The sequence below is a fragment of the Elephantulus edwardii genome, unplaced genomic scaffold (genome assembly GCF_000299155.1).
Source record: "Elephantulus edwardii isolate Elephantulus edwardi_28Jun2011 unplaced genomic scaffold, EleEdw1.0 scaffold00025, whole genome shotgun sequence".
Lineage (NCBI taxonomy): Eukaryota > Metazoa > Chordata > Mammalia > Macroscelidea > Macroscelididae > Elephantulus > Elephantulus edwardii.
In genome coordinates, this window is record NW_006399775.1 from 9515156 (window position 1) to 9529589 (window position 14434).

A 14434-nucleotide genomic window follows, 5' to 3' on the forward strand; every position below is an offset into this window, starting at 1 on the left:
CAAATGACTCGACGGCACATAACAACAACAACAACAACAGTCATTGTCCAGCTCTCTGATGCATTGCAAGTGATTGGAAAGACCATGACCTGTATCAAGTGCACCTTAGTCTCCAGAGTGACACCATTGTTCTTCAGTACTCTGGAGAGGTCCCTAACAGCTGACTTTCCCATTGCAATACATCTTTTAATTTCCCGGTTGCTGGTGGAAGAGTGTTGACCAAGAGTGGAGCCAAGCAAATTAAAACTGTTAGCTATGTCAATCTCTTCACCATCCATACAGATCCTGCCAATTGGCCCAGTGGTAAGAATCTTTGTTTTCTTGATATTGAGCCTCAATCCATATAGGAGGTTGCAGTCCTTGACCTTCTGCAGCAAGCACTTCAGGTCCTCCTCAGTTTTAGCAAACGGGGTTGTGTCATCTGAATAACTCAGGTTGTTGATGACACTTCCACCAATCCTGATGCCACATTCCTCATTGTACAGCCCAGCATCTCAGATGACCTGTTCTGCATACAGATTGAAAAAGGTATGGAGACAGACTACATCCCTGATGAACCTCCTTCTTGATTTTGAACCATGTAGTGTCTCCTTGCTCTGTTCTGATGACTGCCTCTTGGTCCAAATACAGGTTTCGCATTAGCTCAACCAAATGTTCTGGGATTCCCATTCTTCCCAGAGTCAACCACAGTTTGTTGTGATCCACACAGTCAAACGTCTTTGCATAATCAATGAAATGTTTAAAAATTAAAAATCAGAGTTATACACATATTAAGAGGAATATGAAATTAAAGACAACATGATAAAGTCAATAAAATTGAATAATATATTAATATCCCTTCATTATAGAAACAAAAACCAGCAAAATCTTGATTAATAAAAAAAAATCTACTTCCTAAAACTGTAAAAGGTTTTCCTCAAAAATGCCTATACCTAATTAATACAGGAAGAATTACCAATGTCACTTGTAGTATATATGATATTCGATACTCTTCTCCAACACCACAATTCAAAGGCATCAATTCTTTTTTTACATCCTTAGCCATTGTTTAACTTTCAGATGCATAGGAAGCAATTGAAAATATCATAGCTTGGATCATATAGATATATTAAGAAGGCATAGACTTTGATTCCTACATTGTATGTTGTCAAGCACTTTGAGTTGGCAGCACAGTTTCTTACCACTAAACCACCAGAGCTCCTTACAATGCATTGCTGTTTGGTTTTGAGTATAGTTGAGTCAGAACTGACCATAGCTGACCCTCCAGTAGGTTTTCAAAGGCAGTTTATTGCATAGAAAGAAATTGCACCTTTTCTCTCACAAATCAGCTGGTAGATTCAAACCACTTAACTTTGCATTTGCAGTGCCATCCCTTACCACTAAACCACCTTTCTTACATATGTTGTTGGTTTTGATTGCTTTCAAGTCGAGCACGACTCATAGCAATCCTATGAACAAAAGGCCTAAATCCCCTCTACAACTATCGACATTTACCAAAGTTCATAGAGTTTCTGGAGGCAAGTTGTTTAGGAAGTGGATCAATTCCTACATATACAGTATATAAAGATATTCTCAATATATGCCTTGGAGATATATATGAAAAGTAAGCTTACTATGTTTCTAGAAAATTACCAAGGAGAACATCATATTAAACAAGACACAAAAAGATCATAAAGCAGTTAGACTTAATTGAACTTAAGAACTATGAACAAAAGCTTTGAATCCCTTTTTGTCCTGTACCATCCTCATACCCCCGGCACACAAAAGCCCATTGCAGCAGTCACCATTAGCTAAAAATGAAGCTAATCTAGGGCATTTAGTGTCATCTCATCATGGTTTTGATTTGCATTCACATAATGGTCAGTGGGGCTGGGGACCTTCTCTTATATGGTCTTCTGTAAATTGTTCAAGTACTTTTCCACTTAATCTTTTCATTTCATTCACTTTGCTATTAAGTTGGAGTGATTTTTTTTTCTTTTTAAATTATATGCCTTAGTGACATGTGCCTGTTTATTCTATTAATATTTTGATAAATGGAAGTTCAGATCTTTTGTTCATAGGGTTGCTATGAGTTGTACTCAACTCGAGGGCACCTAACAACAATGTTCTGTATGTGGTACACTTCAGTGAGATGTTAATCCAATGTCATTCTGCTTTGGAGTTTCAGTGTTGCTGTTGTTATGTGCTGTCAAGTGGGCTCGGACTCATAGTGACTCTAAATACAAGGAAGCAAAATACATATATGAGGATCTAAGGGGGGAACGGGGAGCAGAGAGGTAAAGATGGGCAGGGGATGGTGGGGTTGTAGTGTCGCATGATTTGATGCATGGAGGGAGGGGGAGGTTAAGGAAATGGGAAGGATTCAGTGTGAAAAACAATGTATATGAATTTTTAAGTAAACTAGTATAAAAAAATATTTATCAAAAAGAAAGCAAAACACTGCCTGGACCTGTCACATGCTAATTATTGTTACCATGCTTAGTCACGTGGCCTGTAGGGCCCAATCTTTGGAGGACATTATGCTTGGAAGGGTGGAGGGACAGCACAAGAGAGAAAAACACAGGATGAGATGGAGTGTCACAGTAACGGGGGTAATGAGGTGGTAACGGGGTGTGTCATGAGACTGGCTCAGGAAAGAACAAGATTCAGAGCTATTGTATATAAGGTTGCTATGAGTTGCAGGCGACTTGATGGTATATAACAATCACAACACAATATTTGAGCGCATTGTTGCAGCCAAAGTGTTAATCCAACTTGCTGAAGGTCATAGTTTTCCTCTGATCTCCTACTTTACCAAGCATGATGTCCCTCTCTAAGGAGTTTTGTTGTTGTTGTGTACCATTAAGTTGGAACCAACTGCCAATCCTTCTCCCACAGAGCAGCTGGTGGATTCAAACCACAGGCCTTTGGAATTGTAGCACAGATTCTTACCACTAGGCCACCAGTTACTCCTAATAACAGACCAACATATGTGAAACAAAGATTAGTCCTCATCTCAGGAGCATTCTTGCTGCACTTCTCTCAAGACCTATCTGTTTGTTCTTCTGGCCTTCTGTGCCGATATTCACAAATGCCTACAACATACCTCCAACTCCAGCATATACACACACATTTTGGGTTTTGTTCCTTTTGGGGGAGCACTAAGTAAGGTGGCCTAGAGGTAAGAAGCTGTGCTACAATCCCAAAAGCACCTGGTTCAAATCCAAAAGTTGTTTTGAGGGAGAAGAATAGGCAGTTTCCTCCTGTGCTGTTTACTGCCTCAGAAAACTTGCTGGAGGATCAACTATGAGTTGGTCCTGACTCTATGGTACATAACAACAACAACAACGAAGACTGAGGAACCAATGACTTTGACTTGTATTGTTTGCAAAGATATTGAATATACCTGGACTGTCAAAAGAACCATCAAAACTTTCGTAGAAGAAGATGTGCTTCTTTATTTCACATACTTTGGGCTGATTCTGAGGAGGGGCCAATTCTTCGAAGAGAATACCATGCTTGGAAAGTTGGGAGACCAGACAAAGATGAACTTGTCTAAATATAAATCCAATTCAGATCATTCTCTAAGTCATATATACAACTTACAGAAGAGCATCAAAGAAGCATTTTTCAATATGGTTTTCCTTATCTGTTGGTTTCAAAATCTCATTATCTTAAACTGTTTGAGCAAGTCTATTTGACCAATTCATTAAAGAGAAAATCATCTAAATTTTAAAAATAGTTGTCTGATTTTCTGTTGCACTATACTAAATCATAAAATGTGTTTATTTCTACTTTGAAGTACAATTTACATCATGTATAACAATCTTAATAACATTTTTTCATATTAACCTATTGATAAGTGGAGACCAATTTAGGAGAAAAGTTTATGGGCGCCAAATTGATTAAAAAAAAGGTATGTGGAGATGGGAATCACCAAGTAAAATTACTTTGGTCTTTGATTAGGAAAGGTATTATTTATTTCTCTCCAAAATTGCTGTGCTGTTAAACCTTTTTATAGGCCTCCTCAGAGAGTAGAAAGTTATTTCATGATTATAATAATCAGAATTATAATAATGATAACAACACAACTGACATTTCTTGAGTGTGTGTCAAATGTCAAGTGTTTTATGCAGGTTAATTTAAGACCTTTCCTTCTCTCTACCCACCACCTACTTATAAGACCTTGTCATGTATAAACTGCTCTCATCTCTGGAGATATTAAATTATCATTTTTCCGGATTCCCAGCATACACATTCTATAGAAAAATCATTGTCATTACTAGAAAAAGGGAGGTATTGCCATTCCTGATTCTGCCTGTCTTCTACACTGTTACCTGGTTCCAACCTGTCATACTCAGTCTCTCCACTGACTTTGCAGCTGGTTTTTGTCTAGAACTCTGGAACCACCTGCATCACACACCACTGAGCATCTTCAGAATTAATCTGTGGAGATTGCATCACCAATGTGCCTCATTGTCACCTAGGAAAAACATGAAAATAAATCAAGTTCTTTTAAAAATATCGTTTGGAGTCTCAATTTGAACTCCTCTCCCCTACTCCCCTGCTCCTACAGTTAGTGGTCTTAGGTAAGAAATAAGGTCAAGAAAAAGAGAGAGGATTAGGGGTAAGTGGTTCAGGATTCATGTCTGTCCTTGGGGGCAGGATGAAGAATCAGTCCAGGGCCATTCATTTTCTGCCCTTGCAATGGAGTTCACATGTGGAATTATGTTTGTAAACCAATTTTGCTTCTCTTAAGTAATAAAAACCACATTTAGGCATTCTGTGTCCTTGAAAAGACTAATGTCTGTCAGTTGCCTGGCCTGGGCAGACTGGCCTACCGGGCAGAAATCAAGGCAGTGATGTACTATTGAACTGGCTCTCCAAAACCACAAAACCAACGTCCTGACATGTCATATCTGCTAATTTCCATGGTGTAAATACTGTCTCAGTAACCAATCTCAAGCTGCCAACTTGAGGTCACTGGGCATGTTTTTCTGTAAGCATTGGTGGAATTGACTCTCATACATGAACAGGTGCCACCTCTAACTCGACCCACCCCCACTCCCAGCATCCCACTGGCAGGAAGAGGTCAGTATGGGTCATCGTAGAACAAGGCCAGGTATTAATTAAAACAGTTACAATAAAGTCAATCCCAAACTTTGGTACCCTGTGGGTATGAGAATAGAATGATGCGCCATATGGCTTTCACGTCTCAATTTTTCAGAAGTAGATCTCCAGGACTTTTTTAAAGAGGATTCAGACAGCCAGTCTGCTGGTCAGCACATGATGAGTACATCAACCATCAATTGTCCAACTCAGAGATTCTAATAACAAGAGTCAAAATATGACTTCCTCTAGAAGTTAGCCAAATAAATTCTGAAAATTACTCCCACAATTTCTATTATCTAATTTATAAAAGAAGCTATGGCCTAGTGGGTAAGGAGTTGCACTGTCAATCCAAAGACATGACTCCAGCAGCTGCTCTGAGGTAGAAATATGGGCAATCTCCTTCTGTGTGATTTACAGCCTCCAAAAACGAGCTGGAGAGTCAACTATGAGTCTGTTCATATTCGAGGGAACATAAGGACAAACTTATTTCTAAAGGAGCTCTGGTAGTACTGAGGTTAAGATATTAGGCTGTATATAAAAGGTCAGAATCTCCATGGGAGAAAAGTTTGAAATGTCAAACCCACCAGTCACTCCATTGGATAAAGTTGAACTACTCTGCTTCCATTAAGATTACCACAGCTTCAGAAACCCAAGGGACAGGTTGAACAATCTCATTCTAAGCTATTAATTGCCTCTGAAAACCCTCTGGAGGATCAGCTATGGGTCATTTCCACCTGATGCCCAACAATAGAATTATTATGGATCAGAATCAACCCTATGGCAGTGTGTATCCTCGGAGAGGGGAACACCAAAACACACAAAAAACTTCTCAAACTTTCTGTTGTCCACGTAGTTATGACTCATAGCAACCCTCCATCATGTATCCAAGGCTGTAAATCATAAGATTTTCCATCTTCCTCTCAAGAAATTTGTACTGCTTGAGATGCACCGTCTTTAAGGTAGCAGCACAACTCATTACTCATCATCAGAGCTCCTTCTTCTCCTTAAACTTTACAATAACTTCCTACCTCCTCCATTTCAGGTCCGAGGAATGATTGAGGAAGTGCAGAAGCTCTTGAAGAGACTGGAAGTACCTCGGTGTCTGAAGCACAGAGCGGGGCAGAGGACAGATGGGAAAATGTATCAGGGCCAACTTTTCTGGTGCTTCTTGTACTTTCTTCAGTCATGCATAGTACTACGCCTGTCACATCCCTGAACGTTTCCTTATGCAGTCCGTCTGTCTGCCTCTGTAATACTCTCCTCTCCCTCATCTGTCTGGTGAAGCTCTTTTAAGATTTAGTTAACCCTCTTCTCCTTAGTAAAGCCATTCCTGACTCATTTCAGATCCCAAGCAAGCAGCATTCTAGGCACACTTTTCTGTTACAAAACTTACTAATTTTTTAAAACAATAATCACTCTATACTTTTTTCTAACTCTCTCAGGGAAGGACTCCTGTACTAAGTTGTTTCTGTCTCTACTGTCACGGCCACTTGGTCACTGACCAAGTCATCAACACATTTGCTTTCAGACATAACCAAAGTCTCAAGCTAGAAATGTCTCTGTTAGGTCACTAGGTCTCAGCGGCGGGGCGGGGGAAGTCGCCCCTGGAGACGGATCACCTTCATGATCCTGGAAGCTTCTGGGCTGGATGGTCTAGGGGTCCTTATTAAGTTCTTTCTGTTTGATCATGATCACTTTTTACTCTGTGCTTCCTAATGAGGTCTGAAAGTGGATTTCTGACTTATTATCGATGTTTGCTTAGCTTTTGTCAGAATGAAACTTAAGTTACCTTTTTGCCCCCAAGTTGTCATCTTATGCCTCAGTGAGTATTTCCTTTTCAAAGTTAATTCCCTAAACACTCTGAAAGCACATGCACACTGCTCCTTAATGTAATCTCCAATTCTTTTTTGAGTAAACAATGGGAAATACCTTTCCTGAGTTGGAACTTCCTGCTCTGTGCAGAGAGACCTGACAGCATTTCCCAAAGCTTTGTAAACTTTGCTTTTGTCCCTTGAATCCGATTATCTACCAAAGAAGGGGCTGTGGCCAGAGCTTCGTGTCCAGGGTCATGAGGAAGGGTGGTTCTGTGACAGGACGGAGCTAGATACTGGAATGCAGCCCATGATTAGAGATATTCCCATAGCATTCTCCTTAAAGGAAGAATAGGAGGGTCATCACCATTTCTACAGAGAGGAGGCCACACTGTGCTGCGATTTATTAACACTTTTTGTGTAGACTCTTTTAAGAAAATTCTTTTTAGTTTGCATATAGTCATGAAATCATTTAAAAGCTACAGAACTTTACAGAAAAATATGTATAAATGCTTTAAACATGTTAACTGAGAATATATAATTGCACATTCTCAAGGACTTATCAAGAGTTCTTATAGCATAATTTGTAGAGAGTTGTGCTGCTAACATTAAGGCAGCTCCTCTCTTTTGGTTTGAATCCACCAGCTGCTCTATGGGAAATCTCCTTCTACGTGATTTGCAGCCTCCAAAAACCTACTAGAGGGTTAAGTTATGAGTCGGTTCCAATTTAACATCAATGAGCTGAGCTTGTTTGGAACTGTTTTATTTTGCTTCATTTTCTTCTTCTTCTTTTAAAGGACTTATAGTATTCTCTGAAGCAGAGGTGGGGAGTTTAAGTTAGCCAAGGAATAGAAGTTACAGGGGAAAAGAAAGATCTTGGAGGAATTTTCAAGTGGTTGCAAACAACTAAAGAAGGACTAGAAAATCCGTAGAGGTAGTGAGCTCTTCTTTACTGGAGGAGTCCAACCAGTTGTGAAATGACCCCTTGACAGGTGGTATGTCTGATTTTTTTTTTAACCAAATTAACCTCCATGTCTCTTCATAACCTCCTCCCCCAATTCTACTATATTGCAATGGTGGGCAAAAGTTCTGCCTTCAATTTAGGTGATGGTACATTAAAGTCTTTCAGGTAAAAAGACTCTTTAAGCTAAATATGTCAATGGAAAAAATTCCCACAGTTGAGGCAAAATATTAAAACACAATGATTGATCTGTACAGCTTGAATCTTGCACTTTATGTACTCATTATTTCTGGACCTTTTGTGAGAGAGGCGTTGGATAGTGTCTTAGAAAGGAATAATCTCAGATTGTAGCCAGTTAGCAGCGCAGATGTGAGGAAGACGGTGTGCTTTGTCAAGGAACCCTGATGACACAGTGCTTAAGATCTCGGCTGCTAACCAAAAGGTTGATGGTTCAAACTGGGAAAATGATATGGCAGTCGACTCCCACAAAGATGCACAGCTATGGAGACCCTGCAGGCAGTTCTGCTTTGTCCCCTACAGTCTCTGTGACTCAGAACCAAGTGGACAGCAGTGGATTTGGTTTGGCTTTGATCCTCTGTCAGCCTTGAGGTTTCCTGTATGACTGTAAAACACAGTCTCCTGACATCACTGTGATGAACCATGCAGACTACAGAAGATAAGGGAATCCACCATTCTCCGTGAAATTTGAAGGCCAGACATCCTCTAAATATTTATGATAGCTGTATTTCTGCTTCCTGGCCTGAAATAAGGCAGATGTTCCACAGAGTGGAACATTTCATTAACTTCATTTACAAGCTCTGCAAGAAGGAGACCAGATCTCCCAAGTTCACAGTGAGAGTGGGTCATTGTCTTCACCATGCATTTAAAAACACCCTTGTTGTTTCTTTCCCCTCTGCCTCCAACTACTTATTATTCTTCATCTACTACTCACTTCATCTGACTATGAGACAGCTGTGGCCCTGGGATTACACAGTCTCTTTTGGCTTAAGGCTCTTTTTAAAAAGCCAGCACAGCTGTAACCTTGGCTGGCTAATTCCAAGAGAACCACCAGGAATTCCGAGTGAAAAACAACTGGCCTTTTGTGAAAGAGAAAATTGTCAGAGTGGAGGGTCACCTCTCCCCATCAGAGGCAAGCTCTGCAAGAGCGGGCTGGCAGGCCAGCTAGCTGAGCACTCGGCTTTGCAAATGTCCTGACTAGAGGACAATCACAAAGCAGACTTCTACCTGGAACACAGAGCCATCTCCTGAAGTTACTATGGAGAACTTGTATGGGGAACATAAATCTTAGTATATAGAACGCTTATCTCCAGAGAATCAAGAATTATTCTTTACTGGTGGGACAGTTTGTTTTTAGCAGCTTTTGTCCAGATGGGGGTTCAGCACATGGACAGATGGTGGAGCTTTTTTGAATTTTCTCATCTCTAGGCCAGAATATTCCTAGTGTCCTTATCCTCAGAGCACTGAGAGGATGCCACTTGCTTCTTCCCACAATAAGGAGGTCAACTAATTGAGAACTCGTGTGTCTTTTTCCTCCCAAGCCAGCAAATCCTAGTATCATTTTGCACTTGGCTTTTCTCTCACAGAATTTCTCACTTACACACAATAGAAGAGGGTGAGTCCAACCTCATTTCAAAATAGGACCTCATCTTTTAAAAAAGCAGCTTGCTTTTTCCCCAAGGTCTCTACAGGCCCCCAGCTGAGTGCCTAGCTCTGTCACTATGGACCAACATTTTTCTCTATAGTTCTCCCTAGAAGAGTAACCAATCTGAGGTCCTGGGAAATGCCAGCCTTTTAAATCATGTATTTGTCTGAGCTAGAGTGCCTCAGGGCTCGAGTTGGGGGAAAGACTTAAAAGTCCTGTGGTGGCTCATTTGAACAGAAGAGCCTGTCAGTACTTGGTGAGCACAGCCCTGGCAGAACACCTGGCCAACTCATTGGTTTACAACTGAGAAAGTGTGGCCAAGAATAACATCTAGCTCAGGTTCTCATTGATGACCCCTTAGTACCTGGACAGCACCTAGTACACAAAGGGTATTTTTAAAATCTGACTTATGCACACAACCAGGATTTCACAAGTGGTTGTGAAATCCTACTTAAGAACCAAAGGATGATCAGCTAGGTCTCTGGTATAGGTTTTTGTTTTGTTTTCTTTTTTCAGTCAGGTATAGGTTTCCTGATTTTGGTGAAGGGTTTCTCTTCCTATACCAGGTGTACAAAGCACGATTTGAACTCTAATTTTTTTTTTCAACTCCCACAATTTAAAATTTTAATAGCAAAAGTTGTGTGGCCAGAACTGGCTCATATTTTGACTATAACCAAAACCAACGGAAGCCTGAGGAGAGATGGCTGATGAGAGAGAACAGGCTGAAGGTTAGTGAGTTTAGGTTTATAGCATGCCCTGCAGAGAAGCCCTTGTGGTATCTGTTGTTATTTTATTGTATGTGCCCTCGAGTCAAGTATGACTCACAGGGACCCCAGGAACAACAGATTCTGTCCTCCCCTGTGCCATCCTCATCATCTCTGACATATACTGAATATGTGAACGCCCACTGCTACATTTGCTATGTCAATCCAGTTTGTGGAAGATGATGTCTTTTTCCAAGGACTAACCTCTCCTAACAACATGACCAAACTATAAAACAAAGTCCCAGCACCCTTGCCTCCAAGAAGCACTCTGGTTGTACTCTCTCCAAGATATATGTATTTTTCATGGGATATTCTTCTCCAACACCACAACTTTTTCTTCTGTCCATTAAGCAATGGACGAGTAACCAGGTGGTTGGCAATTTGAACCTACCCAGAAGTACTTCTGAAGAAAGACCTAGCAAGCTGCTTCCTAGAGGTGAGAGCCTTGAAAGCCCTGTTGTACACTGAATCATGTCCCACAAAATATGTGCCAATTTGGCGCAGCTTACATTCTTAGTGTTATGTGATTCTTTTCCATTTTAATCCTGATGTAATTATTGTGTTGCAAATTATAACCCTCCTACTGAGGAGGCAGGATTAGTAGCAACTGTGATAATGAGATAGAATACAATCTAAAAATTAGGTTACATCTGGAGTCAATCTCTAAAAAAAAAAAAAGGATTACGTAAGTAAACAGACCATCATCAAGAAAGCAGAAGTAGGGATGGAGTAGAGCATATCCGTTGACCTATAATCTCTGAATCAAGACCGTCAAGACACAGACAGATCTCCAAGAAACACTGGTCCCAAAGATATTGAAAGCAGACAAAGTCTTTACTCAAGAGCGACCAGAGAAAGAAAACCTTCCCCTGGACTTGCACTCACTCAGAAACCCTGGTAGTGTAGCAATAAGTTGCATTGCTAATCTAAAGGCAGCACTTTAGGGCCAGTTAGAACCCACCAGCTGCTCTGTAGGAGAAAGAGGGGCAATCTCCTCCAATTAGATTTACAACCTCACAAACACATTGGAGGTTCAGCTGTGGGTGAGTTCTAACTCAGTGGCAAAGAGTTTGAGTTTTGGAATTTTTTGTTTGTGATTTTAGTGGGTTTGTTTTTTTTTTTAGCCTTCTAAAGAGTCTCACCAATGGGCCAAATGACAGTATCATAATAGATAGTGAAGAGATTGAGATTGTTAACAGCTTTAGTTTTCTTGGCTCCACAATCAACACTCTTGGTACCAGCATCCAGTAAATTAAAAAAAAAAATTAAATGCCTTGGGAATCTGCTGTCAGAGACCTCTCCAAATTACTGAAGAACAATGATGCCAGTCTGGAGACTAACGTATGCCTGATCCAGACCATAGTTTTCACAATTACTTGCTTTGCATCAGAGAGCTGAACAATGACTAGGGATGATGGCAAAAGAGAATTGATGTCTTAAAGCTGTGGTTGCTGGAGAAGAGTATTGAATATATCATGCACTTCTAGGAAAATTGAACAGGTTCATCCTAGAGAGGCTGAGACCAGGCTGTTTCTTGGAGGCAAGGATTCTGAATCTTCATCTGACATACTTTGGATATGTTGCAAAGAGAGACCAGTCCTCAGAGAGGGATGTCATATTTGAGAGGGTGGAGGTACAGCGCGAGAGAGGAAGACCCTCCGTGAGATGGATTGATTCAGTCACTGGAGTAATGGGAGTAGCTGTGTTAGAGATAGTAAGATTGACACAGGATAGAGCAGGGATTACGGCTATTGTACATAGGGTCACTATGAGTCACAGGGAACTCAGTGGCACATAACAATGACAAACTATTAAAACCATCCACCTGTTTTATTTCTGTTTTAGCAACACAAGTCACTAAGATACTTTATATGCTACTTTTAGAGTCAACACATGAGATTTCCTTCAGTAAGAATCACCTCAGTGGCAATTGGTTTTGTTTTTAATTTTTTACAGAAGATATTCAAGGCCAAGCAGATGTAAAACATAAAGCTGCACTATGCTTATGAACACTCAGGTGAACCAATGTATTCTAATGTCTTTAGCACCTAGAGAGTGAAAAGTTTGTAGTAATTACCTCTAAGAAGCAATCTATGCTACAAAGCATACCATCCTAGGATTTCTCTCTCTGCTCCCTTTATGACACCCTAGAGTAAAACAGAATTCTGGGTGCATAAGGAGAATAATAACCACAACAGAATAAAAGCCATTTGTAACTAGAATAAAATTTAACATTTCAAAGACACAATGCCATTCTCTGAAGACACTACTAGTTGACAATATAAAATTAAGTTCCAATATTCCTCTTGCTCTACTTTTTAAAAAAATCTTCAGATGGAAATCTAACCTTAACATTGTTGTTGTTGTTGTTGTTGTTATGTGCCGTCGAGTTGCTTGCGACTCATAGTGACCCTATGTACAACAGCCCTAAACCCTACTCTATCCTGAGCCAATCTCACTGTCTCTGGCACACCCATCCCGATTACCCCAGTCACCGAATCAATACACCTCTTAGAGGGCCTTCCCTTCCAGCACTGTCCTTCCACTCTACCAAGCATGATGTCCTTTTCCAAGGACCAGTCTCTCCTTAACAACATAACCAAAGAATGTCAGTCGAAGCCTCAGAATCCTTGCCTCCAAGGAGCAGCCCAGTTTAACCCCAAGATATGTAGAAGAAATTCGGCAAAGGATTCTTCTAAGAGCAGCCCAGACAAACATATCTGATAAAGCAAATGAACAATGCCAGTCACACCTATTCATTCATGCAGTCTGGGTATAGAATATTCAAGTTGCCTATGTAAATTTTTTTATGGACAAGCTCTGCCAGATTAAAATTAATATAGAATGTAATAGCAGGAGCAAGCCCAGACCATGGATGTACTGAGACCATACCTGAAGTCAGTGGACAGAGCTAAGAAAATGATAGTTTTAGAGTCTTCTATGAAGCTATTAAGTTCTAAGTGCCCACAGGTCCCATCCTTTTCTAAGTGACTGATCCAACAATTAACTTCTGCATGAAGCAACTGTGCTTCTCTCCAGAAGTTCAAGTTCAACCAAGCCTGCAGATACTCATACAATATATTGGGCCAGAATTCCAGATCCTGTCAGTCTGGAGACTAAGGCACACCTAATTCAGGCCATGGTCTTTGCAATTACTTACTATGCATTCAAGAGCTAGACAATAACTAAGGATGATAGAAGAAGGAAAGATGCCTTTGAATTGTGATGTTGGAAAAGGGTGTTGAACATACTGTAGTTTTCCAGGAGAACAAACAGGTCTGTCCTGGAGAGGGTGAAACCAGGCTACTCCCTGGAGGCAAGGATTTTGAAGCTCTGTCTCACATCCTTTGGGTATGCAGCCAGAAGGGACCAGTCCTTGGAGAAGGACGTCATGCTTAGAAGTGGAGGGACAGTGCAGGAGAGGAAGATCTAGGATGAGATCCAGGATTGACTCAGTGACTAGAGAAATGTAATTAGACCTGTCAGAAAATATGAGATTGGCTCAGGATAGGGCATAAGGCAAAGTGCAGAGATAATGTACATAGGGTCGCTATGAGTCATAGGCAACTCAACAGCACATAATGACAACAACAACAACAAGCAAGGACAACATGTAAAGTATGGATCTAAGGGAAAGCAATTGTGTAGTGCTATGATGATACACTATGTCCAATAGGGAATCTCCATAGTGGATGAAGTAAATCCATCTAATTATGCCCTTTCTCAGGAGTATCAGTATAAGAGAAACACAAAGTCATACTAAAAAGAGGAAGCCACTGTGGTGGCCTAAGTTACATGGGCCTGTACCTGCACACCATGACTGATGGCAATCAAGATGGTTTAGCATTTCTCAAGTATCCTTTTAAGAAAAGAACCTAAAGCAAATATGGAAAATATTTTTCCTCTTGTTTCAAGTGACTGATCAATATGCAGATAATTTGGGCCTTGTATTTGGGTCTTTATCAGTCACCATGAAGATAGCACAGAACTGGATAACACTACATTCTGTTATATCTAATGTCAACGTGAACCAGAGCAGACTGGATAAAGCCAACAGCAACCATCAGGGTCTTGAGTGGAAAAAAAAAGTAGGAGTTGATGTTGTTAGATATCACTGTGTCGAGTACAACTCATTGTTGTGAAG